This window comes from Triticum aestivum, chromosome 5A, assembly GCF_018294505.1.
Source record: "Triticum aestivum cultivar Chinese Spring chromosome 5A, IWGSC CS RefSeq v2.1, whole genome shotgun sequence".
Classification (NCBI taxonomy): domain Eukaryota; kingdom Viridiplantae; phylum Streptophyta; class Magnoliopsida; order Poales; family Poaceae; genus Triticum; species Triticum aestivum.
In genome coordinates, this window is record NC_057806.1 from 655,621,888 (window position 1) to 655,640,093 (window position 18,206).

The 18,206-nt window shown below is 44.9% G+C and overlaps 1 long non-coding RNA gene across 1 annotated transcript; it reads left to right on the forward strand.

Moving 5' to 3' along the window:
* The first annotated feature begins 87 nt into the window (after positions 1-87).
* LOC123108235 (uncharacterized) lies at positions 88-743 on the forward strand. Its single transcript, XR_006451861.1, has 3 exons — positions 88-301; positions 393-508; positions 590-743. It is a non-coding gene; the product is annotated as an uncharacterized lncRNA (long non-coding RNA).
* Positions 744-18,206: the final 17,463 nt, after the last annotated feature.

Sequence of the window (18,206 nt, forward strand, 5' to 3'; positions counted from 1 at the left end):
GCATAGACTTTTGGTAACAAATTAAGGTGTTGTTTTCATATATTTTTTTTTGAAAAAATAGTAACTTATTCCTTACTCTTGCCTTCTCAGAGTGCAGATGCTGCTAAATTTAGGGCTAGTGCAGGTGCATTAAATCTATTGGGCCATACCAAACATATTTTTAATCGCCTACCAGATTTAAATTTACCTCTGGGTCCCTCGGAGGTTGGTTTTCAAGCCTTACAGGCCCATATCAATGCTGATCTGAATGTGAAGAAAGAGCAAGATATTTTGAATATTGATCTCAACATGACAGTACAGAGTAATCATTTGGATATTTTACCAAAGTTGCAAAATGTTTATTTTACCTTTATTTGAAGAGCCTATCCTAATACAAGGTGTTGTTGTTGTAGATTTGTTTGTGAATTATGCACCCAATGCTGATGAAAGCGAGCTTGTAGATGAGAGTATTGAAATCGTAAATGAAGGAGAACGTAAAATCCAATCTCTTGCTTTGGCACCTATCCAGGTGGGAATCATTCACTCCCATTATGTTAATTTCCAAATTGTTCATCCCTCCATACCACAAACTAAAGAGAAGATTATTCAGGAGAACAAGGTTCTGTCACTCAATGATCCGATTCAACCTGACAAGCTGGACACTCAGCCTAATATCACTAATGGTCCTTCAAAGAATGTTGTTGTGGGCACTAGGGAGGACTCTTCTAACCCCATGCTCGAGATGGCTCCCCTTGGTTTCTGTATAAAAGGTAAACATTTGGTCAACCAATATATTTAATTTAATTTAGATTCTAACTCGGGTCATGCTTTCATAGACATTCATGTGGTTGGAAGTGAAGGAATCCTCATTTCCGAAGCTTGTTTTGCTCCTGGGGTTGATAGCTCTAAGGTGGTTCAGGTACCTTTAGATTGGGCTAATTTCATCTCCAATGCTTTTTTAACTCTAGAAATTTTTGACTAGGTCATGAAGTTCATGTCCTCTCAAATGTAGGGAATTATTCAACAAGGCCTTGAAAGTTAGTAGTTCCTATCTTTTTTTGTTCCTGACTCTCGTCAATCCTCACAGGCTCCCACTCCCAAGATGCAGCTACCTAATGTGGAAAAAGATGATGTTGATATTACTTTTTCCACCCATCAAAACAAACCTACTACCCTTCTAACACCAGGAGAAACAGCAGAGCAGATCTCCACCACAAGTGAAATGCGCGTGAAAGGAAAAAGGAAGAAGAGAGCTCCTCTTGTGGATCTTATTGCATCCGAGGTAAGAAGAAGTAGCAAAATTCAACATCTAATCAAAGAATTTAATAAGAAAACATGTGTGGATAAAAAATGTATGTCTTTTCACTTATACCAACATATGATTGCTATTAAAATCATCAATAATTGGAATACTTACTTTTGCAAGGTGAAACCAAAGGAAAAAAATGAGGACATTCTCAACAAGAAGCCTAATAGGAGGGTGGGTAAAGTAGCCACCATGAAGGGTGAACCACTGCTGCACAATGAACCTAAATCAGTAGAGCTTTAGTATTGTTGTAATAAATCTTAGTTTGTGCCATGATCTCTTCAATGATTGTCTCAAACTGTTTGGATGATGGATGTAATAGAATTAAGTATACCTTCCATAATTATTGATGGGTTTCACATGTTTGATAATCATTTGCATTGGAAAAACTGTTTAAATGGATATAATTTGGAAAGTTTTGCATATCATTTGTCGGTCAGTTATTCTTGTATAGTTGCATAGTGGAACTCTTAGATAATCAGCGTAAGCAAAGTATGTTCCCAGTTACGAATTTATTGAACATGGTAAATAGATATTTAGTACAGTGATATCGGGTATTGTGCTTTAGTCTGGTTCCCACGGCTTGGTGAAGACGTAGCCAAAACGCAGGGGTGGACTGAGAACCTCGGTCCGATACGATGGACCTGGGTACCCCATGGAGACTAACAATCCTTGACATGTACAGTTGTGCAAACTGTCTGGTCGGTACATGGTCTTCACTGAGATGAAGTGAGCTACTTTGGTTAGCCTATCCATGATGACCCATATGGACTCATGGTTCTGGCGGTCTTGGGTAACCCCATGATAAATTCCATGTTGATGTCGTCCCACTTCCTCTGTGGAACTTGTAAGGTCTGAAGCATTTCGGTGGGGTTCTGATGTTCTGCCTTGATTCTATTGCATACATCGCAAGAGTATGCAATGTATTTTCTCATACCCTCCACCAAAATACCTCTCTCAAGTATCGTTTCATTTTGGTGCCTCTAGGGTGGATAGAGTATGCGGGCTCATGCGCTTCTTGGAGTATCTGTTATTTAAGCTCGGCTTGATCGGGTATGCTTATACGGTGCCAAACTATACGTGCCTTATTCATCAATTTGGAAGTGCTTGGACTTCCCCTGGCGAGGTTTCTCCTTGAATTCCTCCAAGCTAGGATGATTTTCTTGATCTTTATTGATCTCCTCATCCAAGGTAGGCTTGATTTCAAGGATTTTCAATCTTAATGGGCCGCAGATGATCATGTTGAGGTTAGCAAATTCATCTTGCAGAGTCGGGCTTGTATTGGATTACTCCTTTAACTATTCCTGCCATTCGACTGAGCGCATCGGCGACCACATTAGCTTTCCTTGAGTGATAGTCAATTCCAAGGCCATAGTATTGATCAAATCAAGCCATCTTTGTTGTGGGATGTTGAGGTTGGCTTGAGTGAAAATATAGTTGAGACTCTTGTTATCGGTATATATTTCACAACTTTGTTCGATGAGGTAATGCTGCAAAATTTTCAATGCGTGCACCACTGATGACCCACAAGTGTAGGGGATCTATCGTAATCCTTTCGATAAGTAAGAGTGTCAAACCCAACGAGGAGCAAAAGGAAATGACAAGCAGTTTTCAGTAAGGTATCCTCTGCAAGCACTGAAATTATCGGTAACAGATAGTTTTGTGATAAGGTAATTTGTAACGGGCAACAAGTAATGAAAGTAAATAAGGTGCAACAAGATGGCCCAATCCTTTTTGTATAAAAGGACAAGCCTGGACAAACTCTTATATGAAGGAAAGCGCTCCCGAGGACACATGGGAATTATCATCAAGCTAGTTTTCATCACGTTCATATGATATGATTCGCGTTCGTTACTTTGATAATTTGATATGTTGGGTGGACCGGTGCCTGGGTGCTGTCCTTCCTTGGACAAGCATCCCACTTATGATTAACCCCTATTGCAAGCATCCGCAACTACAAAAGAAGTATTAAGGTAAACCTAACCATAGCATGAAACATATGGATCCAAATCAGCCCCTTACGAAGCAACGCATAAACTAGGATTTAAGATTCTGTCACTCTAGCAACCCATCATCTACTTATTACTTCCCAATGCCTTCCTCTAGGCCCAAACAATGGTGAAGTTTCATGTAGTCGACGTTCACATAACACCACTAGAGGAAAGACAACATACATTTCATCAAAATATCAAACGAATACCAAATTCACATGACTACTTATAGCAAGACTTCTCCCATGTCCTCAGGAACAAACTAACTACTCACAAATCCTATTCATGTTCATAATCAGATAGGTATTAATATGCATAAGGGATCTGAACATATGATCTTCCACCAAATAAACCAACTAGCATCAACTACAAGGAGTAATCAACACTACTAGCAACCCACAGGTACTAATCTGAGGTTTTCGAACAAAGATTGGATACAAGAGATGAACTAGGGTTTGAGAGGAGATGGTGCTGGTGAAGATGTTGATGGAGATTGACTCCCTCCCGATGAGAGGATCAATGGTGATGACGATGGTGATGATTTCCCCCTCCCAGAGGGATGTTTACCCGGCAGAACAGCTCCGCCGGAGCCCTAGATTGGTTCCGCCAAGGTTCCGCCTCGTGGTGGCGGAGTTTCGTTCCGAAAGCTTGCTTGTGATTTTTTTCCAGGGTGAAAGACTTCATATAGCAGAAGATGGGCACCGGAGGCCTGCCAGGGGGCCCACGAGGCAGGGGCGCGCCCAGGGGGTAGGGCGCACCCCCACCCTCATGGCCAGGGTGTGGGCCCCCTCTGGTTGATTCTTTCTCCAGTATTTTTTATATATTCGAAAATGTGCCTCCGTGAAGTTTTAGGACTTTTGGAGTTTTGCAGAATAGGTCGCTAATATTTGCTCCTTTTCCAGTCCAGAATTCCAGCTGTCGGCATTCTCCCTCTTCATGTAAACCTTGTAAAATAAGAGAGAATAGGCATAAGTATTGTGACATAATGTGTAATAACATCCCATAATGCAATAAATATCGATATAAAAGCATGATGCAAAATGGATGTATCAACTCCCCCAAGCTTAGATCTTGCTTGTCCTTAAGCGAAAGTCGATATCGAAAAATATGTCCACATGTTTAGAGATAGAGGTGTCGATAAAATAAAATACGGACATGAGGGCATCATGATCATTCTTAGAACAACAACATATATTGTCCATATATATATATATATTGTCATATGATTTCTTATGCTAAAGTAACAATTCATTCACAATTTCAAGTATGAATCAGAAACTTCATTGAAAACTAACAAACTATAATCTCAGTCATTGGAGCAATTGCAATTTATCATAACATTGGAAAGAGTCAATATAAGAGCTTTTCATCAAGTACACATACTCAACTATCATTTAGTCTTTCACAATTGCTAACACTGATGCAATAATTATGGCTATGAAGTTTTAATCGGACACAGAGAACGATAGGGGCTTATAGTTTTGCCTCCCAACCTTTTACCTCAAGGGTAATGTCAACAATAATAGTTCATGAAAACTCACATCCAATTAGCTATATATATATCAGGATCTTTACAACACATTGTGCTTGCCAAAGGATAACATGTAAAAAGGAAAGGTGAAGATCACCATGACTCTTGTAAGAAGTATAAGACAAGGATAAAAGATAGGCCCTTCGCAGAGGGAAGTAGAGGTTGTCATGTGCTTTTATGGTTGGATGCACAAAATCTAAATGCAAAAGAACGTCACTTTATATTGCCACTTGTGATATGGACCTTTATTATGCAGTCTGTCACTTTTATTTGTTCCACATCACAAGATCATATAAAGCTTATTTTCTCCACACTAACAAATCATACATATTTAGAGAGCAATTTTTATTGCTTGCAACAATGACAAGTTACTTGAAGGATCTTACTCAATCCATAGGTAGATATGGTGGACCCTCATGGCAAAACTGGGTTTAAGGATATTTGGAAGCACAAGTAGTATCTTTACTTGGTGCAAAGACTTTGGCTAGCATGAGGGGGAAAGGCAAGCTCAACATGTTGGATGATCCATGACAATATAATTTATTTCGGATATAAGAAAGCATATCCCATTACGTTGTCTTCCTTGTCCAACATCAACTTTTTAGCATGTCATATTTTAATGAGTGCTCACAATCATAAAAGCTGTCCAAGATAGTATATTTATATGTGAAAACCTCTCTTTCTTTATTACTTCTTATTAATTGCAACGATGACCAAAACTATGTTTGTCAACTCTCAACAACTTTTATTCATCATACTCTTTATATGTGAAGTCATTACTCTTCATAAGATCAATATGATCTCTTTATTTCTTTTTATACTTTATTTTCTCTTTTATTCCCTTAAGATCATAGCAAGATAACCAAGCCCTCGACTCAAAACTAATCTTTATTATATATAGCTCACGGACTCGATTACATAGAAGGATCATAAAGCAAAACACAAGACTAGATTGTAACAGGTTGTAACACCCTCGATGCGACTATAGCTCCCAAGTGTCGAGGCACGACTTAGAGACATAATCGCATTGAAGGCATATGTCGCAAGTTAGGCAATCTTCACAACATCCCATGTAATATGAATAATAAAGGGGAGAACATAGTTGGCTTACACTCGCCACGTCAATCAAGAACATAAATAACATTACATCATCCAAAACACTCATGGCCCGACTACGGCGCCAAAATAGAAGAGAACCCAACATGCGACACGGTCCCAATCACCCCCAACTGGGCACCACTACTGATCGTCAGGAAAAGACATGTAGTATCACTGAGAGTCTTCGTCGAACTCCCACTTGAGCTCATAATCGTCACCTGGAGCGGAATCACCTGGAACTGCATCTGGTATAGTAGGAATCTGTGAGCCACAGGGACTCAGCAATCTCGCACCCTCGCGATCAAGACTATTTAAGCTTATAGGAAGGGTAAGGCAAATATATATGTGGAGCTGCAGCAAGCGACTAGCATATATGGTGGCTAACTTATTCGCAAAAGAGAGCGAGAAGAGGAGGCAAAGCGCGAGCGAGAATCTAGAGGAACAACCTGCGCAAGCATAACTCCAACACCGTGTCCATTTCCCGGACTCCGCCGAGAAGGGGCCATCACGGTAACACACACGATTGATACATTTTATTTAAGTTTAGTTCAAGTTATCTACAACCGGACATTAACAAATTCCCATCTGCCCATAACCGCGGGCACGGCTTTCGAAAGTTCAATCCCTGCAGGGGAGTCCCAACTTAGCCCATGACAAGCTCTCACGGTCAACGAAGGAATAGACCTCCTCCCAAGACGTTCCGATCAGACTCGGTATCTCGGTAACTCAAGACACTTCGACAGGTTAAAACAAGACCAGCAACACCGCCTGAATGTGCCGACAAATCCCGATAGGAGCTGCACATATCTCTTTCTCAGGGCACACTCAGATGAGCCAGACGTCGGGTAAGCCAGCCCAGAGTTGCCCCTGGTAGCCTCGGACATCGCTCGGTGGGACCAACACTCAGAGGAGCACTGGCCCGGGGGGGGGGGGTTAAAATAAGATGACCCTTGAGTCTGCAGAACCCAAGGGAAAGAAAAGGGGCTAGGTGGCGAATGGTAAAACCAATGTTGGGCATTGCTGGAAAAGCTTTAATCAAGGCGAAATATCAAGGGGTTCCCATTATAACCCAACCGCGTAAGGAACGCAAAATCCGGGAACATAACACCGATATGACGGAAACTAGGGCGGCAAGAGTGGAACAAAACACTAGGCGAGAGGCCGAGCCTTCCACCCTTTACCAAGTATATAGATGCATTAAGATAACATAGCAATATAATGATATCCCAACAAGTAAATAAATGTTCCAACAAGGAACGGCCTCCAATCTTCACCTGCAACTAGCAACGCTATAAGAGGGGCTGAGCAAAGCAGTAACATAGCCAATCAACGGTTTGCTAGGACATGGTGGGTTAGAGGTTTGACATGGCAATTGGGAGGCTGAGAAGCAAATGGTAGGCATCGTAGCATTGGCATAGCAAAGAGCGAGCAAGCTAGCATAGCAAAGATAGTAGTGATTTCGAGGGTATGATCATCTTGCCTGCACAGTTGTCAGAGTTGACTGAATCCTCACAAGCAAACTCAACGGGCTCCTCGGTAGCGAACTCGTCTCCCGGCTCTACCCAAACAAGACAAACAAGCAACAAGGACACAATCAACCGCGTGCAAGACCAAGCAATATGATGAAATGATGATATGCTATGCGGGATGCGATGCGGGATGCAAAATGCAAGATATGAGAGGAAATGCATGGACCTGGCCTCAACTTAGAATTCCAAGGGTGCCACTAGAAAGATGAGATGAAATCGCTTGAAAACAATATAAAGAACGCCGGAATCGGAGTTACGGTTTGGAAATGGCAAGCGTTTCAAAAATGACACCGGTCTGCGATTTACAACAAGTAGGCATCTAAATGCAACGAAATGAACATGCTACAGCCACCAAACATGACAACAAAATACATGGCAGGGATGCACACAAGATGCTTAACAAAAGACTAGCACTGAGCTACGGCCAAATCATCCATTATGAGGTTCAAACAAGCATGGCAAAAACGCAAATGCAAAACAGATTTCAGACTTAGTGAAATTAACACTTGTCTGGAATTTCAGATCACGAAGCTCTCTTCGGAGCAACAAAACAACATGAAACAAGATCTGATTATGACAAAGAAGAACATGGCATGGAGATACTCAACAAGCTTAACAAAAGTCCCAAAGTGACCTAGGGCAAAAAGGGTTCACAAAATATACTAACGGGCACACGAACATAGCTAAAACACAATCAGTTTTCAGACTTAGTGAAAACTGGGACATGCTGAAATATAACTCACGAAGGCATGTAAACGAGCTCGATGCACTCACTACGGTGCAAGTCATGGCAAGGAAAGCATACATCCATTAAGAAGGCATAAAATGCTAGCTAGACATGGCAAGAACAATGGCATAGCATGCACGGATCAACTACAATAACATCGGCAAAATCGCAAACGAGTTGACGATCTGCCCAAATTCACTACGAAGCAAAAGTAGAGCTCGATTGACTCAAGCTAGGGTGCTCCATAATTGCAAACAAAGACACGGATGGATAGAGCATAACAAGATTAAAAAACTCCTTTACTGATCATCCATAAAAGAGGCATGGATCACTAGCAAACAACATGAACATATGGCATCATGAACTAAACAATCACAGACTTAGTGAAAACTACTAAGTCCCTGAAAACAGATTTACCGGATGCCTCACTTTGCAAGCTTGCACAAGTCACCACACACATCCTAAAAATGCATGGGTTTCACCTCTGGAAAGATAACAAAATGCTTAACAAAACATATGAAGGACTCACAGGCATAGCATGCACACAATAATCATGGCAAAAATGACAAAAGTCTAAGATGAACTAGCAGATCTGACAATTAACTCACGAAGCCTCCTTCTAACAGCATTTCGGGCACCAAGATGCACTCAAATGAAAATGATGCAATGGAACGAAATGATGTACTCATCGAGACGAACATTTTGATATGCTTTATGCCCAAATCGGAGCTACGGATGCGGAGATACGGCCGGTCAAAGTAGGCATAAAAAATTAGGGTTTGGAGGGAAAGTCAACCGAGGGGATCCTCAGATCCAGATCTGGCACTGTTCACCGGCGCGACTCACGAGGTTCGACGGAGAGGAAGGAGAGGGCCGGGGCGAGGCCAGCCGGATCCGGGGCGGCGAGGGCGGAGGCGCCGGCGGCGAGGTCTGGCTCGGGAGGCGGCGTGGCCCGCGGTGGCGCGGTGGACGGAGTGGAGCGGCGCGGCCGGCGATGGAGCATGGCGGCGGGGTCCGGCGTGGTGGCGGTGGTGGCTCCGGCCGCCTGAGCCGAGGGAGATGGCGGCGGGAGGAGGCCGGGAGGCGCGGGGCTCCTCTGGCCCGCGGAGGCGGCGTCGTGGGCCGGCTACGGGCCTTCGGGCCCGGCGGCGGCGGGTGTGGCCGGTGCCACGTGGCGCTTGGGGAGTGGGCGAGCGGGCGCGGCGGACGTGTCCGGCTAGGCTCCGGACATGTCCGTCGGCGGCGGGATCTCTGTTTTTTTAAGCTAGGGTTTCGTGGGGAAGAGAGATCCGAAAACGAAGGGGTTCTATTTATAGGCATAAGTGGAGTTAGGAGAGTCCAAATGAGGTGCGGTTTTCGGCCACACGATTGTGATCGAACGCTCTAGGAAATGGAGCAGAGTTTGGTGGGTTTTGGGCCAAATTGGAGGGGTGTTGGGCTGCAACACACACGAGGCCTTTTCGGTCCCTCGGCTAACCGTTGGAGTATCAAACGAAGTCCAAATGATACGAAACTTGACAGGCGGTCTACCGGTAGTAAACCAAGGCCGCTTGGAAAGTCTCGGTCCAATCCGGAAATTTTTATTCCCCACACATGAAAGAAAGCTAGAAATGACCACCGGAGGAGAACGAAGCGCCGGAATGCAAAACGGACAACTGGGAAAATGCTCGAACGCATGAGACGAACACGTATGCAAATGCAATGCACATGATGACATGATAAGAGATGCATGACAACGACAACAACACACGGAGACAAACCCAAACCCGAGGAAATAAATATAACTTAACGCCGGAAACGGCAAGAGTTGGAGTACAAATTGGGAAAGTTATATCTGGGGCGTTACAACACTCCACCACTACGAAAGGATCTCGTCCCGAGATCTAGGACTGAAAGAACTCCGGGTACTCAGAACGGAGGTGATCCTCACGTTCCCAGGTAGCTTCATGGTCGGAATGGTGAGACCACTTGACTTTGAGGAATTTGATTGACTTGTTGCGAGTCTTGCGTTCAGTCTCTTCAAGAATAGCAACTGGGTGCTCACGATAAGAGAGATCTTCTTGGAGCTCAATGTCCTCGAAGTTGACGGTGCGGTCAGGAGTCTTGAAGCACTTTCGAAGCTGAGAGACATGGAACACGTCATGAACATTTGCAAAGTTTGAAGGAAGCTCGAGTTGATAGGCGAGGTCGCCTCTCTTGCTGACAATCTTGAAAGGTCCCACGTATCTAGGGGCAAGCTTCCCTTTGATACCGAAGCGACGAGTACCTTTCATAGGAGAGACACGGAGGTAAACATGATCTCCGATCTCGAAAGCCAAATCACGGTGCTTACTATCATAGTAGCTCTTCTGGCGGGATTGGGCTGCTTTGAGGTTATCACGAATGACTTTGCACATTTCTTCTGCTTCTGTGATTAAGTCATTACCCAAAAGCTGACGTTCACCGGTTTCAGACCAGTTGAGAGGGGTACGGCACTTCCTGCCATACAGAATTTCAAATGGGGCCTTGCCCGAACTTGCTTGAAAACTGTTGTTATAGGAGAATTCAGCATAAGGAAGACAATCCTCCCACTTCATGCCGAATGAGATCACACAAGCCCTGAGCATATCTTCAAGAATCTGGTTGACACGCTCGACTTGACCGCTTGTTTGAGGATGGAAAGCAGTGCTGAAGCGGATGTTAGTGCCCATGGCCTTCTGAAAAGAATCCCAAAACTTGGAGGTAAAGATGCTGCCACGGTCTGAAGATATCACTTGAGGAATACCATGCAGAGAGACAATACGAGAGGTATAGAGTTCCGCCAATTGAGCTGCAGTGATCGACTCTTTGATAGGCAGAAAGTGAGCCACTTTGGTGAGCTTGTCGATGACAACGAATATAGCATCATTGCCACACTTGGACTTTGGAAACCCAGTCACGAAGTCCATCTCAATGTGGTCAAACTTCCATTCTGGAATGGCAAGAGGTTGGAGGAGACCTGCTGGCCTTTGGTGTTCTGCCTTCACTCTTCTGCAGACATCACATTCATTCACGAATTGAGCGATCTCGCGCTTCATTCGAGTCCACCAATAAGCTTGCTTGAGGTCCTGATACATCTTCGTGCTCCCAGGGTGGATGGAGAGGAGAGAATTGTGAGCCTCGTTCATGATCACTTTACGAAGTTCACCTTTGGGCACAACAATATGATCCTTGAAGAAGAGAGTGTCCTTGTCATCAAGGCAGTAGCACTTGTACTTGGACTGACTCTTGGCAATCCCAATCTTCACCTTTTTCACCATAGCATCAAGAAGCTGGGCTTGGCGAATCTGGTCTTCTAAGGTAGGAGAGACTTGAAGGTTGGCGAGGAAACCTTGAGGAACAACTTGCAGATTAAGTTTGCGGAAAGCTTCACAAAGCTCGGGTTGATAAGGCTTGAGAATCAGACTGTTGCAGTAGGCCTTTCTGCTCAAAGCGTCAGCAATCACATTGGCCTTGCCTGGAGTATACTCAATACTCGGATTATACTCTTGAATCATTTCGACCCATCGAGTTTGCCTGAGGTTGAGATTAGGCTGAGTGAAGATGTACTTGAGACTCTTGTGATCAGTGAAAATGTCCACTTTTCTTCCCAATAGAAGATGTCTCCAAGTCAAAAGAGCATGCACAACTGCCGCCAACTCGAGATCATGAGTGGGGTAGTTCTTCTCATTAGGCTTCAACTGGCGAGATGTATAAGCAACAACTTTCTTCTCTTGCATCAATACTGCGCCAAGACCTTGGAGAGAGGCATCACAAAAGACCTCGTACGGCTTGGATTCATCAGGCGGAGTCAGAACTGGAGCAGTGATCAATTTCTCTTTCAAAGTGTTGAAAGCAATATCACACTCCGGAGACCAAACGTACTTGACGTGCTTCTGAAGAAGATTTGAGAGAGGCTTCGCGATCTTAGAAAAGTTTTCAACGAATCTTCGGCAATAGCTTGCGAGACCGAGAAAACTGCGGAGTTGCTTCACGTTCTGAGGAGGTTCCCAATTCACAATTGCAGACACCTTCTCAGGATTCACGGCAATGCCCTTGGCAGAGATGATATGACCAAGATAAAGAACCTCATCGAGCCAAAATTCACACTTGGAGAACTTGGCGTAGAACTGATGTTCCCTGAGCTTATCGAGAACCAAACGCAAGTGCTTGGCATGATCTTCCTTGTTCTTCGAGAAAACCAGAATGTCGTCGAGATAGACCAAAACGAAGTCATTGGTGTAGGCGTTGAAGATGAAGTTCATCATGCGAGAGAACGTCGGAGGAGCGTTGGCGAGGCCAAAAGACATGACAGTGTATTCATATGAACCAAAGCTTGTTCTGAATGCTGTCTTGGGAATATCTTCTTCACGAATGCGAATCTGGTGATAACCCATACGGAGATCAAGCTTGGAGAATACTTGGGCACCTTTGAGTTGTTCGAACAGCTCATTGATGTTGGGAAGTGGGTATTTGTTCTTGATGGTCTTCTTGTTCACTGGACGGTAATCAACACAAAGTCGGTCCGTTCCATCCTTCTTCTTCACAAAAAGAACACCACAACCCCACGGAGAAGAACTAGGCCGGATGAGACCCATTCTTTCTTGCTCATCGAGTTGCTTCTTCAGCTCCTTCAACTCTTCAGGTCCGAGCTTGTAAGGACGTTTGCACACAGGTTCCGTGCCAGGCTCAAGTTCAATAACGAATTCAACTGGCCGGTGCGGAATTCCTGGGAGCTCTTCTGGAAAGACGTCTTGATATTCGCAAACGACTGGAATTTGAGAGATGGCATCCAATTCACCCTTCTCATTGAGAGAAAACAGACGGATAGTATCATCATGAGCGGCAAAGACAATTACATCCTCAGACGAATGAGTCAATTGAATCTGCCTGGCTGCACAATCAAGCTGAGCCTTGTGCTTAGAAAGCCAATCCATCCCGAGAATAAGATCAATATCCGAGTTACCAAGAACCACCGGAGAAGAGAGAAACTTGTAATCGCCCAATGTGATAGAAACATCTGGGGCAATAGCGCTTGCATTCATAAATTTACCCGGAGAAACAACAGATAACTGTCTAGGCAAATCTTGCAAAGGCAACTCATGCTTAGAAACAAATGGCCTCGAGATGAAACAATGCGATGCACCCGTGTCAAAAAGAACTTTAGCAGGAATATCATTAACAGGAAGGTTACCCATGATCACATCTGACGAGTCCTCTGCCTGAGCTGCATTCATCAAATTGACCTTGGCGGACTTGGGGTTATGCTTGACCACAGCTGTACTTGCCGATCTGACAGGAGGAGGAGGAGGAAGACGCCTCTGGTTGAGACACTTGTTGGCATAGTGACCCTTCTGTTGGCACTTGTTGCACGTGACCTCTGAAAGCGGACGGTGATACGGAGCACTCGATCTTGGAGCTTGAGACGAAGTCTTGTTCTGAAAGCCAGGGTTGGGTGGGTGGGAAGAACCACTGCCACCTTTACTCTTCTGCTGATACGGCTGACGGAACGGAGGAGGAGGAAGCCAAAACTTCTACTGCTTGGCCACTTGAGTAGAGGAAGAAGGAGTAACATCTCTGACTTGCTTCCTGGAAGCATCACACCTCAACTGAGCAGCCTCTTGCTTCAGTGCCATGTTGTAGAACTCATCGTATCTCAAGGGCTCAAAGAGAACAAGAGCGAGCTGAATATCTTCTCTGAGACCACCCCTGAACTGATATATCATGCTCTTCTCATCAGGCACGTCCTGCTTGGCAAAGCGGGCGAGCTTCTGGAACAACTTGTTGTAGTCATAGACAGACAAAGAGCCTTGCTTCAGATTGCGGAATTCCTCACGCTTGCTTTCAACCACGCTCTGCGGAATATGATGAGCTCGGAAATCTCGACGGAAATCATCCCAAGTGATAACACGTCCACCTCTGGAATCCTTGTACTGCTGGAACCATTCTGCAGCTTGATCTTTGAGTTGGAAGGAAGCGAACTTGACAAAGTCCTCAGGCCTGACGTTACTGCACTCGAAATGCTTACACAGATCCACAAGCCAATCGTCAGCATCGGTTGCCTCAACACAATTGCTGAAAGTCTTTGGCCCGTTAGCAAGGAACTGGTTGAGTGTAGCAAAGTGACTCTGATTGCTGCCTTGATTCCCTTGACTGCCTTGATTGCGCTCTTGAAGAATTTGCATGATCAGCTGAGTGTTTGCATTGGTTGCGGCCATCACAGCTTGCCATGCCTCTGGAGGAGGTGGAGGTGGTGGCGGATCTTGATTCTGGTTCTGACTGGTGCTCTTAGCGGGAGCCATCCTGAAGAGGTTGACCACCATTAGCACATAGACAGATAAATTGAAGCTGAATCCAACGGAATGAAAATTGCAACATATAGTCTTCACATCCGAACAAAATGAACGAATGCATTCCTCTTGAAGTGGTCACATATCCATAAATTGAGAAGCCACGTAGAATTAAGGTAGAGAAATAAATCAACAAGGTACGGATCAAGAACGAATAATCGGTAAGAAATCCCAATCTCAAACCAATATCCGTGGAAGAAGAACTAGAGCTACTAGAATTCCCACCTATGAAACTCCCGAACCTTTCCGGTTATGCAATCAGGTGTTGGGGATACAGGGGAAGCATAATATCTCACCCAAACTAGCAAATCCTACATCCAGCTGTATCCATCCTTCAACACATAACCAAGAAACCTTCGGAAACCATCTACCTCAACCTTCGAAAAGCATCCGTTATACAAGTTATGGCGATACTCCCGAACTCCCGCCCCAGTACTGGGTGGCGTCGAGGTTATCTCACCAACGAACTGCATAAAAGAGATTTTCGATGTCGGCGAACATATCTCAAGTATTCCAGAATTGCAACGATAAAATTATGATGACAACACCTCAGAGCTCAACTCCCCGGGACACTTCCACTAAACCCCTGACAGGAGGCACCAAGACAATGTTCTCATCATAAGCCATCGGAACGATTCCAAGATACTCGCGTGATCCTAAATTTTTTTAGTGAAATTTGAGAAGAGAAGAGTAAAAGCTCTACGTCAGGATGTCCTGCCAGAGCGATGAGGAGACTGGGAAGTAAAAAGAATTCCTAAGCTCTCCGATATATAATTCCTAAAGACACAAAACATTTTTCTAGACACAACTCGGCTGCTAAAAACGATCAAGCAATGGGGCTCCTAAGGTCGGGGAAGGCTCTGATACCAACTTGTAACACCCTCGATGCGACTATAGCTCCCACGTGTCGAGGCACGACTTAGAGACATAATCGCATTGAAGGCATTTGTCGCAAGTTAGGCAATCTTCACAACATCCCATGTAATATGAATAATAAAGGGGAGAACCTAGTTGGCTTACACTCGCCACGTCAATCAAGAACATAAATAACATTACATCATCCAAAACACTCATGGCACGACTACGGCGCCAAAATAGAAGAGAACCCAACATGCGACACAGTCCCAATCACCCCCAACTGGGCACCACTACTGATCGTCGGGAAAAGACACGTAGTATCGCTGAGAGTCTTCGTCGAACTCCCACTTGAGCTCATAATCGTCACCTGGAGCGGAATCACCTGGACCTGCATCTGGTATAGTAGGAATCTGTGAGCCACAGGGACTCAGCAATCTTGCACCCTCGCGATCAAGACTATTTAAGCTTATAGGAAGGGTAAGGCAAATATATATGTGGAGCTGCAGCAAGCGACTAGCATATATGGTGGCTAACTTATTTGCAAAAGAGAGCGAGAAGAGGAGGCAAAGCGCGAGCGAGAATCTAGAGGAACAACCTGCGCAAGCATAACTCCAACACCATGTCCACTTCCCGGACTCCGCCGAGAAGGGGCCATCACGGTAACACACACGGTTGATACATTTTATTTAAGTTTAGTTCAAGTTATCTACAACCGGACATTAACAAATTCCCATCTGCCCATAACCGCGGGCACGGCTTTCGAAAGTTCAATCCCTGCAGGGGAGTCCCAACTTAGCCCATGACAAGCTCTCATGGTCAACGAAGGAATAGACCTCCTCCCAAGACGTTCCGATCAGACTCGGTATCTCGGTAACTCAAGACACTTCGACAGGTTAAAACAAGACCAGCAACACCGCCCAAATGTGCCGACAAATCCCGATAGGAGCTGCAGATATCTCTTTCTTAGGGCACACTCAGATGAGCCAAACGTCGGGTAAGCCAGCCCAGAGTTGCCCCTAGTAGCCTCGGACATCGCTCGGTGGGACCAACACTCAGAGGAGCACTGGCCCGGGGGGGGGGGGGGGGGTTAAAATAAGATGACCCTTGAGTCTGCAGAACCCAAGGGAAAGAAAAGGGGCTAGATGGCGAATGGTAAAACCAATGTTGGGCATTGCTGGAAAAGCTTTAATCAAGGCGAAATATCAAGGGGTTCCCATTATAACCCAACCGCGTAAGGAACGCAAAATCCGGGAACATAACACCGATATGACGGAAACTAGGGCGGCAAGAGTGGAACAAAACACTAGGCGAGAGGCCAAGCCTTCCACCCTTTACCAAGTATATAGATGCATTAAGATAACATAGCAATATAATGATATCCCAACAAGTAAATAAATGTTCCAACAAGGAACGGCCTCCAATCTTCACCTGCAACTAGCAACGCTATAAGAGGGGCTGAGCAAAGCGGTAACATAGCCAATCAACGGTTTGCTAGGACATGGTGGGTTAGAGGTTTGACATGGCAATTGGGAGGCTGACAAGCAAATGGTAGGCATCGTAGCATTGGCATAGCAAAGAGCGAGCAACAAAACAACATGAAACAGGACCTAGTGAAATTAACACTTGTCTGGAATTTCAGATCATGAAGCTCTCTTCGGAGCAACAAAACAACATGAAACTGGACCTGATTATGACAAAGAAGAACATGGCATGGAGCTATTCAACAAGCTTAACAAAAGTCCCAAAGTGACCGGAGGCCAAAAGGGTTCACAAAATATACTAACGGGCACACGAACATAGCTAAGACACAATCAGTTTTCAGAGTTATTGAAAACTGGGACATGCTGAAATATAACTCATGAAGGCATGTAAACGAGCTCGATGCACTCACTACGGTGAAAGTCATGGCAAGGCAAGCATACATCCATTAAGAAGGCATAAAATGCTAGCTAGACATGGCAAGAACAATGGCATAGCATGCATGGATCAACTACAATAACATCGGCAAAATCGCAAACGAGTTGACGAACTGCCCAGATTCACCACGAAGCAAAAGTAGAGCTCTATTGACTCAAGCTAGGGTGCTCCATAATTGCAAACAAAGACACGGATGGATAGAGCATAACAAGATTAAAAAACTCCTTTAATGATCATCCTCAAAAGAGGCACGGATCACTAGGAAACAACATAAACATATGGCATCATGAACTAAATAATCCCAGACTTAGTGAAAACTACTAAGTCCCTGAAAACAGATTTACCGGGTGCCTCGCTTTGCAAGCTTGCACAAGTCACCACACACATCCTAAAAATGCATGGGTTGCACCTCTGGAAAGATAACAAGATGCTTAACAAAACATATGAAGGACTCACACACATAGCATGCACACAATAATCATGGCAAAAATGACAAAAGTCTAAGATGAACTAGCAGATCTGACAATTAACTCACGAAGCCTCCTTCTAACAGCATTTCGGGCACCAAGATGCACTCAAATGAAAATGATGCAATGGAATGAAATGATGTACTCGTCGAGGCGAACATTTTGATATGCTTTATGCCCAAATCGGAGCTACAGATGCGGAGATACGGCCGGTCAAAGTAGGGATAAAAATTTAGGGTTTGGAGGGAAAGTCAACCGAGGGGATCCTCAGATCCAGATCTGGCACTGTTCACCGGCGCGACTCCCGAGGTTCGACGGAGAGGAAGGAGAGGGCCGGGGTGAGGCCGGTTGGATCCGGGGCGGCGAGGGCGGAGGCGCCAGCGGCGAGGTCTGGCTCGGGCGGCGGCATGGCCCGCGGTGGCGCGGTGGACGGAGTGGAGCGGCGCGGCCGGCGAT